Here is a 17088-nt window from a genome sequence, read left to right on the forward strand (position 1 = left end):
TTTGGAAATTGTTTAAAGACATAGTGAACTAAAATGAATCTGCATCAAAAGAATTGTGTTCATTAATCTGAGTGATAAATGGATTTTTAAACAATAAATAATATTTATTCCATCCTGTAAAAGAAGAAAGAACCTTGTGAACGCGAGTTCGATATTTTTCATGGTTTTTTTTTTTGATTAAACTCTGGTGGTTTGTTCAGCTACAAAGATGCTATTTACATACATTTTAAGATTACTATTAATATAAAAATTGTATGTAATTGTGAACTCGGCTGCTGACTTAAATTCACATCAATCTGTAAAAATTTTAATGTTGCTTACATATTTTTACGCCAAAGTTCTGCAATCCACAGCTAACGTTTTCTTTAATTAACAAATGTTTTGATTTTCAAATGTTACCATTTTTTCAAATGTTTCAAATGTAAAAAAAAATTTAAATGACATGTACATTGTTGAGCTACTTGGCAACAATAGCTTTGGTTAAAATGTAATAAATTACTTTTATTTAAAAAGAAAAACAAAAAAAACAGATAGATGCGTAAATATTGAGAGGTATATTAAATATCATCAAGAGGGCAGAAAAATAATTTTTCACAAATGTTATGATTTTTTTTTCATGTGACAAATGTTACAAATGTGAATATGTATCTTGTTGAGCCACTTGTTCTCAATGGTTGAAATGACGGATCTTTTAAGGCATTTAATAGCAAATGCAATAATATTGAAGTATATTAAAAGTGTGACAAATATTACAAATCTCAAATATTTCTGGTTGGAAAAAATGGCTTTGGTTGAAATGAAGGTTCATTTGATTGAAAATTGTAATAGCAAACCATTTAAAACAAGTAGTAAAATAAAACTAGTAAATAAAGTAGAAAAAATAAAACAATTAAAAATAAATGTATATATATATATATATATATATATACGTGTGTGTGTGAGAGAGATTTTATGATTCCTTTGATTTTCTTTCTTTCTTTCTGCTGTATTTTTCAGCTCTATATTATCCCATGGGTAAAAATACCCAGCGTATGACACCAATGCACTAGCCAGTGCTCTCTGAATGTAAAGCTGGCGTGTTCCGGTGTCTCACCAGTCTGCTGATCTCCTCCTGTCGGTCTGGAGCTGATCTCGCTGTGGCTTTGATCATGGTGGACGTCTGATTATCTGTCAGTTTCTTGATGCACCGCTGCCCTGCTACAATATTACACACCTGGAGAACAGCAGCACACCATATGAGAACAGAGGAGGTCTTCTCGGCCCGTTCTGAGAGTGTGTGTGTGACAGCACTGACCTCCAGGGGCAGGTAGGTGTGTTTCTGTCCTGGCCCACCTGGAGACACGGCAGGTGAGGATACTTGAGCTGCAGGCTGTACTTCTGCTTGAAGTATTGAGCCACGGTACATTCCACCGTCTGTCCGCTCTCAAGCTGCAGAGGAAACCGGACACACACCGATGACTAGAGATGAATTCACTGATCTCAAATCAAGATTGAAATCAGAGTTATTAGCAAAACAGATGAAAAAAGAAAAAAGATGCATTTCATAAAGACACAGAAGTAACTGTACATTACAGGGTTAACTCAAACTAAAATTCTAAAAAAAAAAAAAAAAAAAAAAAAAATTGAAAAATTAAAATAAATGTTAACTTAAATAAAATCTAAAAGTAATGACTTGACATTTTTCAATTTCACTTGATGCACTAAAATGAAAATTGCTGAAATAAACTGAAAAAATAATAAAAACATTTAAAAAAAACACAATTGACTAAAATGAACTGAAATCAGAAAATATAAAAAATAAAATCTATTTAAAATATTACATAAACTAAAAAAGGATCTCAATGATACTTGATTAAATAACACTGCTGCATAAACCTGCAAAGAACCACATTAATTTACCCGTGCACAATGAGAAATCAGTGACCGAAATTAACTTAATTAATTTATTAATCTAAAACCCAGAACCGAAAACATGCATTTATTTAATAATCAACACTCAAATAAAAACATTCAAACGAAGTTCAAAGAAGTTTTAGTCAAGTTTTTTAAAATTATTCATTTTATTTAATTTTATTATTTATTATAGAACTCTGTTTATGATATAATTATGTTTCTATTAGAATTTGTTGATGAAATATAAAAATTTTAATGGTGGCTTTAAAAAAAAAAAACTTTTCCTGAGAGATTTATTTAAACAAACATTAAATAATGTTAAGAAAAAAATATAAATATAATGAATGGATATATTTAGCAAAATACTTATTTATAGAAACAATGATGAGGCAAAGCTAATTAAACCTCATCGTTTCGGTCAATGATTTTAACCCTCCGAATATTTCAGTTGCTGAGACTTCGGTGCACCACTAAGCTGATGATTCAGGATGAATTACTTGAAGTATGAACATGCAATACGTTTGAAACCCCACGTGTAAATGACACTATGAATGCTAAAGGTTTCAGACGTCACAATACTCACGTTTGGTGGCTAGCAGGACGTCGTGTGACGTTACAGACGCGGTACTTTCTTTTCATTTGACCACAGTGTGTAACCTCCACCTCAGACCTGACAGCAACAAAACACACAAATACATGACGTTACCAGCGGTGTGAAGCTTGATAATCATCATTCATTACTGTGTTATACTTCAGGCACCTGATTTAATTGACAGATTATTCTGTTTTTGTCAGCAGCACTTTATTTCGCAGTTTCCTGCACCCCATTTCAGCATTTCAGCAGCATAACTAATAAACTGCTGCCACTTCCAAACAGCAGAAATTACAGTCTTCAGTTTAAGACTAAAATGAAAGGACGGTTCATGCATGAAGATGTTTTCAGGATTCAGGATTGCATGTCTGTGTAAAAGCATGATATCAAATCGACTCATCCTAGCCACTTCAACAAATAAATTACAAGACAAAGCCGTGCAGGATGCTGAGATCGTCCAGTGACTTCATCTCAAACTCACAGCGGTGTAAATAACACTTTTTGCAGTACATTTTCTGTTTAGTGTAGTGATTGAATGCAGTGTTGTTTTAACTAATGCATGTGCAAAACGTTACACATCCATATGGGCTGGGTGAGGTGGTCCAAAATAGTTTTTTCTTTTTTGATATCACAATATACACTTAGCACTAATGAGGAAGAGAATGATTTCCACATGTTTGGTAGACCTTGAGAATGAATGCAAACCTGATTTGTTCGTTCACAATTAAAAAGTAGCTACCTTTAAACGTAGGTTTTATTTCCCTAAATTCTGCGTTTTGCGTTTTATTTCTATTGTTTGGTTTCTATTTTTTTTTTTTTTATGATTTAATAGAATGTATCAACAAAAATGGTGTTTAATGAAATGAACAGACACAAATCAAAATAAATCAAATTAAAATAAATGAAATTAAAAAAAAATAAAATTAAATGTAAATAAAATATTAAAAATAAGAAGAAGATGCTGCACATTATAAATAAATTAAAACATGGATGACAAATATTAAATAATTAAAATATATATACAAATATAAAAATATATTCTGACTAAAATATATATTTTGTGCAACATGAAAAGGCACAAAATGAGAAGATCTTAATTTAATGCTGCATTTTTTTTTGGATTCATTTTTTTTTATGATTTAATAGAAATGTATCAACAAAATGGTGTTTAATGAAATGAATAGATACAACTTTAATCAATCTTAATATATTTTCAAATTGAAATTAAATAAAAAATAAAAAAAAATTAAATTAATTATTCAAAAATAATAAAGATGCTGCACAACATAAATAAATTAAAACATGGATGAAAAAAATATTATAAAAATATATTCTGACTTTAATCCATAAATCACTATTAATAAAAATACAAAAGAAGCTATTTTAATGTTTGGATTTTTTTTCTGTCGTGCAGAAATCATACCAAAACTTAACTTCAAAACTTGGTTGCATACCGAACCTAACCCCACAAAATAGCCAAATGCTGGCGAAACTTTAATTTTGACCCTATGCAGTTCCTACAGGTGTTTAGTAGTGAATGTTCTGATTGTTCGAATGAAGCGAAGGTGTTGAGAAACCACCTTTGATCTCCTTGGTGAAACGAACCCTCTGCGAGTCGGTGAGCGTCTTCGGCTGCTCGTCGATGTTACGGATGTCCAGAACTTCACACATGAACTCAATGACAGGCTGAGCTTTATAAAAGGCTGTTGCAGACACTGAGGACAGTAGAAATTGAGAGTTTTAGTGTATGTGTATGCATGCATGTATTATTTCAAACATGAAATGATAGAGGACGTGTGATACCGTCAATGTTGAGCATCATCTTCCACATGGCCGGCCGAACAGACTGATGGAAGCCGAACCAGACCTCTCTGCCTCCACCCAGAGGATGATAGTAGCCTTCAGGAGGGGAGAAGAAGGAGCGTCCCACGGGAGTGTACCTGCAGATGGGAGCGAAGCATGACAATTAAAGTCTATGCATGTTTACTAGGGTTTGAATTAATTCATTCATTAATTGAATGAGCAGCTTCCCAATGATTTGATTTGATTCATTTTCAAATAATGATTCTGGGTTTTGAAGGATTACGTAAATGCTTCTCCTAATTTGTCTTAGGCAATAAAAGAAAAAGACAAATACTAAGGAATGTTTGTTGCACCAAGTAAGCATTAAATACTGGCAACTTGGAATATAAATTTTTTTTTTTTTTTTTACTAAATTGTATTAATTTCCATGAGGTTTCTTGGTATAGAACTAACATTGATAATCTAGGATAAAATTGCAACGTCACACCATCTGCAATAATTTGCAAGTTATTTAATACATTTATATTATACATTTTTATAAACACTGAATCACAATTACCAATTTTAATTCATTCCATTTTTTTTTTAATTTTTTCCATATTTTTCTTGCCGGAAATAACTGTTTCAATTTAAGGATATTTTTGCCAACTAAAAAATAAAATTTTTATATACAAATTTAAAGTAAAAAAAAAAAACTTTTCACAACATTTCTCATTTTCATTTAGTTTAAATTGTACTAAAATAAACTAAAATGGAAATAACATTAATACACATAAACATATACATATACATATACATATACATATATATATATATATATATATATATATATATATATATATATATATATATATATATATATATATATATATATATGATATAAGCAAAATTATTAAAACTTAAATATTAAAATAAAAACAGAAGATATAAAATATGTAAAAATAAATAAATAAAGATAATTCAAATGTAAAAGAATACCAGTGATTCCTAAATAACACTGTTTTAAATGTATTTGTAATTCATGTGAATAATTAAAGGTATAGTTCACGCCAAAAATAAAAATTAGCCCATGATTTACTCACCATCAAGCATCCCAGGTGTATATCCCCAGGTGAATCCAATCAGATTTATTTTGGACTACTGACAAGAAACACCCATTCACTTCCATTATAAAGCTTGGAAGAGCCAGGACATCTTTAAAATGTGACTCCGATTGGATTCGTCTTGAAGAAGAAAGTCTAGATGGCATGGGATACTTTTCATTCCTGGGTGAAGTAACCCTAATGTCTGTGAGCCAGCGTACCTCATGGAGGCCAGGTGTCTCATGGCCACGTCGAGGGCCTGGACAGAGTCCAGCGGGACCTGTAGACGTCCGCTGACCAGCGTCTCCTGCAGCAGCCGCCATGACACTTTGGCCAGCCAGCGAATGGACACTTTAAAGATGCGATCCTTCCCTCGCCGGGGATGGTCACCTCGAAATCAACCTACAACATCAGACAAGAATTACAGCTAGGAAGTGTTCCAGAAAAAACTCATGATGATGCTCTGAAACGAATCACTGAGTCAGAGTTGTAGAACTGAATCACCCACACAGACAGTTTGAACTGATTCACAGAAAAGAATCCAAAACTGAATCATACCATGCCAAATAAAAGCATATACAATAATCAATATATATTCACCTCTTAACCCTGTAAAGCCTGGCTTATGAAATAATAGCCTGAAAATCTACACGCTACATGCAGGATTTTTAAGCTTGAATTTAAGTATTTTTAAGACCTGCACAAAATAAAATGAATACCATATGAGCGAGGTATTGCAATGTCTATAGTAACATATTAAAATTACTATAAAAAGAATGATTTACAGTTCAGAGCCAAAATGTTTTATAAAATGACGAACAAAAGTTTCAATAGTTACCGTATTTTCGCACTATAAGTCGCACCTGAGTATAAGTCGCATCAGTCCAAAAATACGCCATGATGAGGAAAAAAAACATAAGTCGCATTTATTTAGAACCAAGAACCGAGAGAAAACATTACCGTTTACAGCCACGAGAGGGCGCTCTGTGTCTTCAGTGTAGACTACAGGAGAACTGAGCAGCATAGAGCGCCCTCTGGCGGCTGCAGACGGTAATGTTTTCTCATGTCTTTTAGTTCATTTCTCTTGGTTCATGTCAAATTAATTTTGATAAGTCGCACCTGACTATAAGTTGCAGGACCAGCCAAACTATGAAAAAAAGTGTGACTTATAATCAGGAAAATACGGTACATTAATTTAAACCATTATTATCAATTAATTATTACATTAATTAAATACCATATGTGAAAAAGCAATAGACAAAAAAAATTATAAATTTCCATTTTATACCAAAAGTCATTAGGATATTAAGTAAAGATCATGTTCCATGAAGATATTTAGTAAATTTCCTACCGTAAATATATCAAAATCTAATTTTTGATTAGTAAAATGCATGGCTAAGAATTCATTTAGACATCTTTAAAGATGATTTTCTCATTATTATGATTTTTTGCACCATCAGATTCCAGATTTTAAAATATTGTCCTATCCTAACAAAGCATACATTAATGGAAAGCTTGTTTATTCAGCTTTCAGTTGATGTATAAATAACAATTTCGAGAAATTGACCCTTATGACTGGTTTTGTGGTCCAAGGTCACACATATTTAAAATGCATTATCTTCTTTTCTAATTGTCTAAAGACTAAATGGCATTTGCAGTGAAAACGGCAGCCCTATATCTAATCAATCATCTCTTTAACTCACCTTTTCACTGCCTATAGGCAGCGCTAAAACAGTGTAGATATTCTTCTTCCCATCATACACTGGCTTTCGGTCGCCAAACAGCTGCGGTTTGAAATGCTGCACCATGTACTCCACAACCTCCCTGCGAAGAGTCACATTTAGCAGACCATATGCACGGAGCGCTCTTTAGTACTTCTGCATTAAGATAAGACAGCTGGTAAACTTCCAGTGAAGCCTCAATGGATGTTGTTGTACATATACTGTGGGTAGAGACTCTTGAGACCCTCACAGAAGCCTCTCCTGCCTCGTTCTTTTCAGAAACTGAGAAACAGAATAATTGCAACACTGTAAATTATGAAACGGCAGTAACATACAGTTTCATGTTATTTAACAACATCTGATTTTATATGGTAATCCCATAGAGTAATCAGAGACACGGCTGACACAAGTTAACTTTAGCTAGCTGGTGAAGATTTCTTGTAAACAACATCATAATGGTATTCCCACAGCTTTCCTTTATAATCGTGAATATAACTGAATATGTACACAGGGTTGCCAACTTTAGTTGTGTGGCTGGAGTGAAATTCACTTTAAAGATTCACTCATCATTCATGAAGATCACATGAAAAAATGTGCCAAATATGTGTCTCCTGGCGGAAAACAAAGACTTTTTGAGAAGAAAATGAAATTGATTTAGTATTATAACCAGTAGATGGCAGCAGAGGATCAGCTCAGATGCCATTTCAACTCCCTAATTTCTTCAAGCCTTGCTTCTGGATTTATTATTATAAAATTACTTTTGTAATACATATTGGTGCTTTTGAGTATAGAAACAGCAGGAAGTCACAAAATCCTGTGTCATTTAAAAAATAATAATAATTAAACACAGACACCAACAGCCTAGAAGGGTTATTTAGTTATACTACAAATTAAAAAAGTTATATAATATATTCAGCTAAACAATATTTTTGTGATGATAACTGGCTAACTGAACACAGGCTGAATTTATTTAATGAAAAACAGAGTAAAAAGATTGACAAATATTGTGAAATATTATTACGATTTAAAATAACTATTTCCTATTTGAAGATATTGGAAAACATAATTTATTCCTGTGATCAAAGCTGAATTTTCAGCATCATTACTCCAGTCTTCAATTTTACATTTCACTGTTGGTTTTATATATATATTATCTATAAAACTGTGTACGACAAATAAAATAAAATAAAAAATCTCTCAGAAATCATTCTAATATGTTGATTTGCTGCTCAAGAAACATTTGTTGTTGTGCTACTTTATATTTCTGTGGAAAGTTCAAAAGAAAAGCATTTTTTTTTAAAGACATCTTTTGTAAATTATAATTTTTTTATAACTGTATTTACTGTCACTTTTGAATAATTTAATGTGTCATTGCAACTAAAAAACATTAGTCTTAAAAAATATGTCTGACTGCAAAATCTTTACTAATTATTTAAATAATTAATAATAATATTTTATATTAATATTTATGCATTACACATTTTTTAAATTATACTAATACTTATATATTTTATATGAAAAAAAACCTATATTTTAAACTTTCATTTAATTACTTGTAAAAGAATATATGTGAACAAAAGGCAATGAAAACATATACACTATATACTTATGTGTGTCTATATATAAACAACTGACGAGATGTCACAGACTATTTCACTTTTTGACATTATTTGCATCCTTCCTATGTTTGATATTTAAGGTTTGATTGGGATTGTAGTGTGCTCAGATTGTGGCTCGGCACGATGGCATCACTTTCACACTCATCCTCACACTTGTGCAGAGACGTCAGGAATAAACCAGGCTTAAGTTGTGTTTAACTCGGAAGAGAGACATACACAGAAATAGAGTTAAGGGATGAGCAGTATTCAGGAACGATTTATCCTCAAACCTTCCAGGGAAGAACAGCATGAGGAGGTTTCTTTCTAGGTCATGCTTTATGTAAGTGAGGTGACTAAAATATTTTAGCCCTTGCTACACCGAGACATACACATCAGCAGGGTTTGATTCTACTGACCTCAGTGTTTTTAGAGAAAAGGCTAATAATAGGGAAACTTTACCTCAATGCATGTTCAAGTGAACATTATTATTATTATCTGTTCTACTGGAAATATTTTGTTGGCTACGAAAAATAAAAGACTAGCTACATTCAGTCTGAATTTCAGGTTACTTGACTATTAATGTCTTTTGTTTTCTTGACAGTGGGAATGCAAACTGGACTAAAGTGGAACAAACACAGAGTTTTAATTGTCATTTTAACTTTAGTAATGTTGTGCCTGGCATTTTATCATTTCATTTTTTTCTATTTAGATATCATTTATATTGTTTTCAATTTAAGGCATTTTAGTACTTAATCTTTTATATATATATATATATATATATATATATAAATTATTTTTTTCTTCATTTAATATTTATATTTTTCAGCTTCATTTCAATAATCAAAAACAACAAACAGAGACCATTATATTCAACTATAAAATAAAGTTGAACACAAATTACTATTTTTCATGTTATTCTAACTTCAAATTTTCCAAATTCATTGTTGACATTTTTTTACTAGCTATTATTTTTATATTTTCGTGTTTTTTCATTTTAGTACGTTTGTAAATATTGTATTTTTAAATATTTTTATTTAGCTTATTTGTGTGTGTGTGTGTGTGTGTGTGTGTGTGTGTGTGTGTGTGTGTGTATATAATGACATGGGTATGACACAGGTATTACAAGGAGAGGGTGACTTATGAGGACAAAACCCATGTCCCCATTTTTCAAAACACTTATAAATCATACAGGATGAGTTTTTTTGAGAAAGTGAAAATGCACAAAGTTTCCTGTGAGGGTTAGGGTTAGGTGTAGGGTTGGTGAAGGGCCATAAAATATACAGTTTGTACAGAATAAAAACCATTACACCTATGGGATGAACACACTTTACACAAAAACAAAAAGTGTGTTTGTGTATATAGGTGACATGCCTAGGAGCGTTTACCTGTTGACCCGTCGAGGACATTTATCAGGTTTGATGTCCACTTCATAGTGGAACACATCCATTTTTGGGATTTCCACCTCAAAGTAGTTGGCGAGCAGCTTGATGGGTTTGCCAACGGTGCCAATGCCCGGCCTGCGGGGCGCCTGAAACACCTGCTGCAGGGGCGGGGGGTACGGCCCGATGGGCACTGTGGACGAGAGAGAGAGAGAGAGAGAGAGAGAGAGAGAGAGTCATTATAAGATCAGAGGTTATAAGAGCGAGACACGCTGAAAGGACGAGTTCGGGGGGAGTTTGGGGGATTATGGGACTAGAGGTATGGTGACAGAAGAGAGTATGGAAACGGGACAAAAGTGGGAAAAAGGAACAAAGAGGATGGTGACTAAAACGGGAAGGGGGTGGGAAGGCAAAAACTGACAAAAGAAAGCAGGGAGGATGGGGGTAAAAGTACACTTAAGAGTGAACTGCATCGAATCGACAGCCATTCGGACAATCATTATTCATTCAACAGTTTATAATTTATAACAGTTCATACTCGGAGACTCTAAACACACTCCTCATTGCGATTATGTGACATTAGTGCACATCTGATTAGATTTAGACACTACCGTTTTAGAGTTTGGGATTGGTAAAACTTTTAAAGAAGTCTCTTCTGCTCATCAAGGCTGCATTTATTTAATCTAAAATACTGAAAAAAACTGTAATCTTGCTAAATGTTATTACAATATTAAATCAATGGTTTCTATTTTAATATCCTTTAAAATATAATTTATTTCTGTGATGCAAAGCTGAATTTCCAGCAGCCATTACTCTAGTATTAAGTGTCACATGATCCTTCAGAAATCATTCTGATATGCTGATTTATTATCAGGATTCTTTGAAGGATAAAAAGTTAAAAGGAATAGTATTTATTCAAAATATAGATCTTTACTAACAATATATATTTTTCTATCACTTCTTATGAATTTATGAGATCGTTCCTTTTTTTTACCAAAAAATTAAAAGAAAGTTTTGAACTCTAGTGTGTATTGTTAGAAAATATTTATATTTTAAATAAATGGTTCTTTTTTTCATATTTTTTCTTATTCATCAAAGAATCCTGAAAAAAGTATCACAGGTTCAAAAAAAAAAAAAGAATGATTTCTGAAGATCACGTGACACTGAGGACTGGAGCAATGATGCTGAAAATACAGCTGTGCATCACAGAAATAAATTACACTTTAACAGATATTCACACAGAAACAGCTATTTTAGATTATAATATTATTTCCAAATTTGACTGTTTTTGCTGTGTTTTTAATCAAATGATAATAAATAATAGTAATCAAATAATAAACATATAGACGTGTAGAGATCTTCTCAGTATGTGTTCTTGTTGTAAATGATAATGTCAAAGGTCATGGGTCCAATTAAACTCTACTTTGTTTTCCCTGAAATGTATTTGTACTTTTCAAGTCAAATTAGACAGATGTCAACGGCTGTGGCAGGCCTTGCCCTCGAAACCATCAACAAACAAGATACACTTGCCATATGAATTACACTATTTATTAATATTTTAAAGCTTAAGCTTATATATATATTTTAGATTTTTTATTTTATTTTATTTGTCATACACAGTTTTATAGATAATATATATATATATATATATATATATATATATATATATATATATATATATATATATATATATATATATATATATAATATATATATATATATATATATATATATATATGTATTTTTTTTTTTTTTCAGTAGTTGTATTTTGTATGATGGTTGGTATGTTTGTGCTTTTTTATTTGTATTTTGTAAAGGTTTAATATTTTGTAATGGTTACTCATACTGTGCTGCACATTATTGACAATATTGAGCTGAAGCCTGACTTTGCAAATTTAAAATCACAAATCAAATCGCATTCACAATAAAAAAAAAAAAAAAAAAACACAATTAGATATTTTCCCCATATCACACAGCACTACTGGTTGGGTCTGTATAGATCATGGTAACTTCAACACTTATGTGTTTAAAATTGATATGGGTCATTGTTTTCCATGTTAAAATACTTTATTCTACCCCAATTTGATAAGTAGAGACAGATAATTATCACCCTTAGGTACATCAAGCAGCCTGACACTACAACATTTGACCAATGGCAATATTTGGAAAACCCATTTGAAAATAATTTGCCAATTCATGTTGGTGGAAGAGAAATTACACGGCAACATTCTGAACCAGATTTGTTGTCCAAAGTAAAATCTGCCTCCCAAACCAAGAGTGGTTGTGGTTGTTTAACCTCTCTGCCCATGAAGCAGACTCCCTCCATCATAACAAAGACCCCAGCTGCCCCCGAACACGCAGAAGAGCCCCCCTCGCCTCCACATCAGCACACACAAACACAGGGGCCCCAAAACATTCCCATCCTCTCCACAGCAACACACATTGTCAAGGAGATCAGGAGACCCAGGGATATGTGGGGGTTTTGGTAGAGCCGGACCTTGGCTGTCAGTGCACACCTCGACATCACACGAGACAAGGTTATCAGTCTTATCCTACACGACACACTTTATAGCTGGCCTGTGATTTAAGAGGCGCTTCTGAGAACTCTCGTACACTTTATCTCCAGGATATATACTCTGCTAAGTCTTGATCAATGGCTAAACTCTATGTTCCTACACCAGAGCAAATACAAACAGCAGCAGATGGCTAGAAATGGCGCCAGATCTCAAGAACCCAGTAAACAATGGCAGCTCTCTGTTAGGGCTGGCTAACAGATACATACATACATACATATATATATAGATGTGTACATAACATATTTGCTGCTGATATAAAACTAAGCATCATTGTGAATACTGTGCAGTTTGTGTCTGCCCAATACATTTACTAAAGACTATAGTCCAGCTCTGTTTCTGTCTCTTATGCTGAATACTGGTGATAAATTAATTTTTTTCCAATTATTTTGATTGGGATATCAAATTAACATGAATATCACAGCCATTCTAATGCATTTTAAATTTGTTAGAACTTGATTCATTTCTTTGCATCAGTTCAAACTGTTCATATCAACGAATAATTTAAATCTCTGATTTACCACTTATTTGGCATTAATGGTCTAATTTTCATGGAAGTTTCTGTTCAGGATTTTAACACTTTACAATAAGGTTTAGGTTATAGTTCACTCAAACTAAAAATTACCCCTTGATTTGCTGACCCTCAAGCCATCCCAGATGTATAGGACTTTTTTTCTTTCAGGTGAACACAATATGAGTTATTTAAAAATGTCCTAGCTTTTCCAAGCTTTATAATAGCAGTGAACGGGTGTTATTTTACAATAGTCCACAAGAAGTCCAATAAAGTGTGTCCATCCATCATAAAAAGTACATATTTAAATATCCATATTTAAAACTTTATAAACCAATATAACTGTTTAACTGTTATAACATATATAACTGTTTATAAAGTTTTAAATATGATTATTTTTCTCACAAAAACACATCTATTCGCTTCAGGAGGCCGTTATTAAACCCCCAGAGCCAAGTGAGGCACTTTTTAAGATGGATGAACGCAGTTTATTGGACAATTGAAAAATAATACCCATTCATTTCCATTATAAAGCTTGGAAGAGCCAGGATATTTTTAAATATAACTCATATTGGATTCCTCTAAAAGAAGAAAGTCATATACATCTAGGCTGGCTTGAGGGTGAGCAAATCATGGGATCATTTTCATTTTTGGGTGACCTACCCCCTTTAATAATACATCGTCAGCATTTATTAATCTTTAATAATGTTAATTTAAACACATTTCTATTAACTAACTTTACATTACAGTTTATAATACAGTAAGAAAAACAGTTGTTAGTTTATATTAATAAATGCAGATGAGAAAACATTGTAAATACCAAATAAATAAATAAATATATATATATATATATATATATATATATATATATATATATATATATATATATATTCATTAAAAAGATCTGTAGCTCTTTACAATAAGGTTTCATTTGTTAAAATTAGTTAACTACATTAGCCAACATTGAACTAAAAATAAATTGAAGTAAAAATATTTTACAGCATTTCGCAATCTTAGTTAATCTTTAAATCTTGGTAACATGTTTAAGATCTAAATTATATCAGATAACATTAGTTAATGCACTGTGAAATAACAAATGTTCAATGAAATGTTATATTAACATTAAGGTTAATAAATGCTGTTCACTATATTGCTCATTGTTAGTTAATGCATTAAATAATGTAAAAAAAAAATGTTTCAAACAGGTTTCTCAAACAAACCATATCATCTGCCATTGGTCAGAGCAACAGATAGTCCCGCCCCAAACTCACTCCATTGGTTGAGTCAATGTTATGCTGTTATGATGCTTTTGAAAGAGTCAGTGCTTCAACCTATTCTCTGCATGATAAACTGGGATAGAGTATTTCAACACTGAACAATTTCAACCTCAACTTTAATGCATTAAAAACTATGCAATAAAAATTAAAATCATCAATCGTCAGGGCTATTCAAATCCAACACCAAAAAAGTTCATTTGTAAATTCTGTTGAGCTCTGATTTAAAATCTAAAAGTTTGATCTCCAAGTAAACACTTCAAAGTCAAAAACAGTGAAATGGAACACGAAAACATTGACCAGGTATTTTTTAATTACAGTTTTACCTACTTTCCATGAGAAGAAACCATTTTAACCATTTTGCACACAGCTTTACACATCCATTGCAACTTGTGTCAAATTGACAATTTTCTTTACCTGCATTTAAAGAGGTCCTTTGAAACAGTTCATAATTTATCGACTAAATATTTACGTAAAATGAAATAAAATCATACAGTATTCCCAAAACACCCACAGCAGTAAGGCAGCTTTTATCCCTCCAATAATAAATCATTTATCTGTTCATATCCGCACAGGCTCGTGCATTTATAATGTTAATGGAAGTGAAACTGGTAATGTTGGACTGAGTCACATTTGAGCAGGATCAATAAAGACCCCTGGGGGTCACTGGGCGGGCTTCAACCTCAGTCTCCCCTTGACCCCTGACCTGGGACAATCTCCCCGATTCCGTGCATTATTCTCCCCTCAAGCACATAAAAACTATCCCTTTACAGATTACCATCTAACTTTCATAGTACTGAACATTCTAATGGACTGTTACAATGTTACAATGTTTCTTGTGGAGTGCTGATACAATGTGTGTTTGCGGAATGCTACAATATATCCTTAAAGAATGTGACAGCGTGTCATGATGGAATGTTACAATGTTTCATTATTAAATGATACAATGTGTAGTAATAATATCACGCGGAAACATTGTATGATTACAAAAGATCAGAACCCACCAGCGCCAGATGGTCCCGGCTCCATCCCATCCACTCAGCCCCAAAGGGTTCACCAAATCCCGGATGCTCTGTCGCCACGGCGCCCGGCCCTGCAGGCTGGAAGCGTCCCCGACTTCCAGCCTCCTTCCCTGGGCGAGCAGAATCGTCTTCGCCGCCGCCGCTGGAGCCCACAAACCCGCAGGAGTTGAGAGAGAAACAAAAGCGCCTCAGTCCCGATCTGTGACAACCAGCTCCTCAAGGCTCTGTCCGGGTCGGGCTGCTCTGGTTCGGGTCGCTGAGACTCCTGCTCACCGTTTATGCAGGATCCACCAGGGGAACAAAAAACGCTCAGCCCGTCCGTCACCCCCCTCCGCAGACCGAGACCCCGTTTCTTCTTCTTTTTCTTCTTCTTCTGCTTCTTCTCCTCCCACTGCTGAGATTCTTCAGAGCTGCTTGTCTGTTTTGTGCTCGCCCTCTAGTGTGCGCTTGAAAATCCCAATACATTCATTTAGGATCCAAGCATACTACAAACAAACTCCCAGATAGGACACGTACGTCTGCAAGACGACTGTTAAAGATCTGTACCATGAAGCTGGATAAGCTGGCTGCCCAGGTAAATTTCAGGTTAGTTTGCACCAATCCTGGGTTTTAGGTAGCATGTAAGTGGCTTGGCTTTAAGCGGCATTCATTGCCACAGTAACTTACACTCCAAGGCTAACCTGCTATCTTGCTCCAAATTAGAGGTCACTATTGCAAAAAAAAAAGAGAGAGAACTCTGGCTTTAATGATAATTACTGAGTCATTTTATGATTTCAGTATATTTATTATGATTCGTATTATTATAATTTATCTTTTATTACACATTTTTATTATAATTTATTACACACAAGCAACTTTAGTTTAACAGTTATTATAAATCATTTATTTAAAATAAATATTAATGTATACAGATCATGTAATATAAATAAACTGTAGTATCAATAGATAGGACTATTTAAAAAATCTGACCTTACATGTTTGAGTCTCTATCGCTATATATATATATATATATATATGTATGTATGTATGTATGTATGTATGTATAATCTTACTTGAACAAGTTTCACTTGTGACTGCACTGATAGAGCAAGATAATTTATTTTATTTGTCCTCCTTCACTTTTCATATGACGTTTAAATTTGTTATATTCTTTAATCTCTTAACCTTTAGCAAAACCTTTAGCCTTTACGTTTGAATCTCTCGCACACATTTTAGGTAATATAATCCGACTACTTTTTTGATTACTTTTAGAGATAACTTTTGATCTAGGGGAAGTCGTGGCCTAATGGTTAGAGAGTCAGACTCCCAATCGAAGGGTTGTGAGTTCGAGTCTCTGGCCGGACGGAATTGTGGGTGGGGGGAGTGCATGAACAGTTCTCTCTCCACCTTCAATACCACGACTTAGGTGTATGGAGTGAGTTTTGGTTCTTTATTACATGCGAGAAAATAAAAGATCTGAGAGAAAAAAAAAAGTTTGAGAGAAAAAGTTATCACACTGATAGCAAAAAAACATTTCATGAGAGAAAAAAGAATATTTGAGAGAAAAAGTTTTCATGCCAATAGCAAAAAATAATAATATTCGAGACTAAAAAAAGTTTTGAGAGAGATTTTTTTTCTCATAGAACATAAAAAAATATACA

At 33.0% G+C, this 17088-nt stretch overlaps 1 pseudogene; it reads right to left on the reverse strand.

The window, feature by feature from the left end:
- Positions 1-1045: 1045 nt before the first annotated feature.
- On the reverse strand, positions 1046-15909 carry LOC113082458 (protein argonaute-1-like; annotated as a pseudogene).
- Positions 15910-17088: the final 1179 nt, after the last annotated feature.

This window comes from Carassius auratus, unplaced genomic scaffold (genome assembly GCF_003368295.1).
Source record: "Carassius auratus strain Wakin unplaced genomic scaffold, ASM336829v1 scaf_tig00036171, whole genome shotgun sequence".
NCBI lineage: Eukaryota > Metazoa > Chordata > Actinopteri > Cypriniformes > Cyprinidae > Carassius > Carassius auratus.